This window comes from Frankliniella occidentalis, unplaced genomic scaffold, assembly GCF_000697945.3.
Source record: "Frankliniella occidentalis isolate FOCC.00 unplaced genomic scaffold, Focc_3.1 Scaffold160, whole genome shotgun sequence".
Taxonomy (NCBI): Eukaryota; Metazoa; Arthropoda; class Insecta; order Thysanoptera; family Thripidae; genus Frankliniella; species Frankliniella occidentalis.
Window position 1 is genome coordinate 187,940 of NW_026267286.1, and position 4,500 is coordinate 192,439.

General features: G+C 40.6%; 1 protein-coding gene across 1 annotated transcript in view; it reads right to left on the reverse strand.

The window, feature by feature from the left end:
- The window catches only part of LOC113208520 (cytochrome P450 4c3-like), a 20,813-nt gene extending 17,808 nt beyond the window's left edge, over positions 1–3,005 (reverse strand). Inside the window, exon 1 of the mRNA XM_052271402.1 lies at positions 2,799–3,005. The gene's annotated coding sequence lies outside the window, so the exon portion shown is untranslated. The remainder of the gene's footprint in view (positions 1–2,798) is intronic.
- Between the last annotated feature and the right edge of the window lie 1,495 nt (positions 3,006–4,500).

Sequence of the window (4,500 nt, forward strand, 5' to 3'; positions counted from 1 at the left end):
GTTCAGGAAAAAACCTTTTTCCGAACCGGTTAACCGATTGGCGAAAAAAACGATTTTTCCTGAACCGGTTTTTTTCACCCGAACCGGTTTTCCCCAAAAACCCGGTTTTTACACACTAAAAATCGGTTTTTAAACAGAACCGTCTGTTCTAGGGCTTTTTCTCATATATTTGTCGCTTATTACAAAGCAAAGTAGAATTAGAAATTGAAGGAAAACCGCGATTCTGATACAGAACCGGTTCGGCGGTTAACCGGTTCGCGAACGGTTTTCGGTTAACCGGTTCTCTTCCGGTTTTCGGTGCACCGGTTTTTTGCCCATCTCTGAACCGGCATGCCAGTTCGAAAAAAAAAGGAACCGGAAAACCGGTTAACCGGAAAACCGCCCAGCCCTACAGCGAATGACTGTAAAAGGAGCAACGTCATACAAGATCGCTCTCCCAGGAGTGATCGAATTGGACTCGAGAAAGCGCTCTGCCGGAGCGAGCATCGGTCTCTCCTTTAGATCGTCTGTATTCTGATATTTACGCATTTGTTTGCTGCCATAAACAAACATTTGCTGATTAAAAAAAGGAAATATGATATAAAAAAACTTCGTTGCCATTTGTTAACAAAATTGTTTATACCTTATCGTTGCACAAATACTCAGCGTTTTCTCGCTCCAAAAATGCCGACTGACATTTTATATTGATTAATGCGATAAAGTAGCGGAATATTTTACCGGCCCAATGGACTTGCAACTTTGTCGGCCCGGTTTGTGTATTAAAGATAATAGTGGTGCATGCATAAACAATTGTGCATGAGAGTGATGTGTGTGTATGTGTGAGTGAGTGAGTGAGAGGGTGAGAGTGTGTGTGAGATAGATGGAGAGGGAGGGATAGTCGATTTTTAACGAAATGATGATTGGTGTTTGCTAGACGCAGGGTTCGGCCTTTTTCCCCCGGTAAAATTTAACAGCCCCTCTTAAGACCGATCACTACAAAGGTCAGCCAATGCCAGTTCGCAGAGCTCCTGACAGGTAACATCTTGCGTCAGGCGCGTTTGTGTACTGTGGTGCAATCTACCCTAAGCATCGCGGGCGCTAAGCTTCCACCAGCTCCGTCAAGCGCACACCGCCCAATGCCGATAGAATGAACCCTATCACACTCGTGCTAAGAAACTGAATCCATACGGGGATAGGGAGTGGGGGGAAGGGGGGTGGGAATTTAGATGGGCGTGAGAAAGAGATAATATAATTCGTTAGGTGTAAAGCTGCATACAGAGAATAAAGCTTCACCAGAACCAGTTAGTAGGCGTCTAGTATTGTGACTCTATCTCTGCTAGTACATAACACCAAAATCCTAGTACTATTTTTCTAGTAATAATAACTAGAAGTCATTTAACTAGGAGATGTGTAGTAAATCGTCCTGGGTCTTTTTAGCGTACGTTTTCGAGCATTATAAAAAAGTATATTTTCTTGGTAAGAATTTTAGAGTACCTCTATAACGGAAAGACAAAGTTGTACAGTTTGCAGTAGTAGAAGAATTATTTTTTGAACAGCAAAAATTTCTGGGACACCTTTGTGGCCTGTTCATTGCTGTAAATTAGTAAGAAGTTACTAGGGAGATGTATGCCAGACCACATCTTGTGTAACAGGCTTCGCAATATCTCACAATACACTACGCTGCGACGCGCCTGGCGTACATCTAACTGGGTCTGCGTTGTTGACACCCGAATCGGACATCATAAAGCCAACCATCTAAATTTGGTCGAGAGAGAAAATTTCAACCAAGGGCTCTCGAGCTAGTTACCCCTTCGAAAACCCTAAAAATATAATCAAAATTCGTACAGTTGTTCTTAAATTGCCCGTTCTTAGCCAATTATGTTTGAGCTGGACGGCTCAAAATCAATACAGTTCTGGTTTCTTTGTGATGGTAATTTGCCCTTAAAATTTCTGGTACCAAGCTAATCTGTTCTTTAGCGATCGTGAGTGCAGACAAACACACAGACACGAAACTTCTCACTGTAGCTCAGCTTACTAATCGATTGGTGGTCTCTTCATAACATACTAATCTTGAAGTTGTTCGATTTACGACTAAACGTTCGAAAATGTATACCTGCGGTTGTAAATCATAAAACAGATTGTACACTGTTAAAAAAATGTCTGTAATTTTACAGGAAATGTTTAGCTAATTTTGGGGGCAAGTGGTGTCGTAAACTATTTTTTACAGCGCAGTTGTAAAATTACGACAAATGCCATGATACCCAAAAAACGTTGACACCTTTTTTACGTTTTCAAGGTAGCGCTGTAAAATTACAGAATAGCTGTCAGACTACAACATCGGTTGTAGAATCCGCCATATAAATATTTCGGATATTATTATTTTTTTCCGTTTTGGTATGATAATTTGCGTGTTTCTCATGCATTTATCGTGAGTTTTTTCCTCGTTTGAGGACTTTCTTTGCAACTTTTGCACTTTGCAAAGCAGTTACCCACGAAAAACCTGTGGATTTGTAAAAATCAGGATAACTTTACAACCGCGCTGTAATTTTACAGTGCCACCATAATTTTACAGCTGTGTCAATAAATTACAGCATTCCTCGTAAAACTACAGCTCCAACCAAAATCGTGTTTTACGGATAGAGCTGTTTTTTTCCCAAAAGCCTGTAAAATGTTCAGCTGTAAAATTTCGATATATTTTTAACAGTGTACATTTGAATTTTCGGGTTTTTTACAGTGACATAACACTACATCTTATTTCTAGCCGCGAAGGCTTACGTCCACTTGAAAATAGATCTACTGTGTCTTCTTGGCTGACTTACGTTTCAGAAGGCGCAGCAGTTCTACAGCCTCTCCGCAACCCGTAACGTTTCGGTTGGGCTCTCGCTGGGAACTGAATGAAGAGCGTGTTGGACAGGAGGCGATGCACCGCCTAAATCCGACAGTCGCAGCTCTCGATGAGAGAGTGAGAGAGACAACATCACACTGCTCGCTAATGCTAAAAGCCACGAAAGAAACTGCTCGTGGTCGGTCGCACCTGGATCGGAGTGACCGACCTCACAGCAGAAGATTAATTTGCACACTGTCAGATATCAGAAAATATGCCAGAATGCGATATCAAAAAAAGTATATCGAAGAGATATGCTATCGCTAAAGGAACTTCAAAACCTTATGCCAAATTTAGGATGTCTGAGTAATATAGGTATACGATACTCCCTTCAAGATTTTTTCCCACGGGACAAACTTACAACAAATTTGTAAATAATAATTACAAAACACACTCTAAATGTCAAGGGACACTTTTGTCCGTAGATTTGCAACGATTTCGTGCACATCCAGAAAGGATGCAATTTTGTTCCTAAAACTAGACAAATTGTGTGAGGCTTCACACAATTTTGTCCAACGGAACAAAATTGCATCCTTTCTGGATGTGCACGAAATCGTTTCAAATCTACGGACAAAATTGTCCCTTGACATTTAGAGTGCATATTGTAAATTTACTTGGACATTTTTCACGGTGTCGGGCTGTATTAACTTGCTCGAGTACTGGCTGCCAGTACGCTATGCAAATTAACCTTACACCCAAAATGACATTCGGAAATTCCAAAATTTTAACACTTTGAACTGTGATACTACGGAACAGCAGTACACTATAAATTGCAAAACTAATCATATAAGGTTTAAACTGTAAAGTTGCGCACTTCGAACTGAATGTTTTCAGGTTTCCGTTTTTAACTGCAAGAGTTAAGTTTGCACTGCTATCTTGTGACACATTTTCTTGTGTAAGGGAGTTTTTCTGGTTTAATTTTTCAAATTTTGGATGTTTTGTTAAAAAAAAAAAAAAAAAACTCTAGCAAGTATGCAAATGGTTTCAGTGCTACCGTGCTTTTAAAAACAACACACGGTCACTGCGCACTCATCACCAATATCAAGAAGCTTACTTTCGAAAAAAACACCAATTGCCAATAACGATCGCGGCGTATTTTTACGAAATGGATCGATGACGTGTTGAGCCGCGAAAAAAATCAAGCACATGTTGAGCCGAGCCATACGCTGCCGTGACCTTCCGCAACGGCTAGCGATGCCCATTGGAGCGGCGATACCCCAGCCAGCCGGCCGAAGATACTCCCGAGCCACAAACAAACAACTTGCAGTCATTATTTACAAAAATCGAGGTCTTGCCTAAAACTTTTAAAATGTAATTTCATGTAAGTCACCCTCGGTTTACTGTGAAAATTGACGAGTTCTTAACTCGACACTATAGTTTGAAAGGCGTGTAGTTCAACCGCCCATTTCAAGACTAACGCAATTCAGCCCCTCAATCAAAATAAAATGTCATAGCCGGTGTTCCATGTTTCTGACAAAATTTACCAAATGACTCCTAAAGTACTAGAGGTATGAAATTTTGTGACAAAATGTATATACTAGACCCTAGGCCCTTGGCCCTTCTGCAGTGATGCCGACAGTATGGGGTTATAAGATCGTTTTGTTAACACACCTTTTATTTCAAAATTTTACTCATAT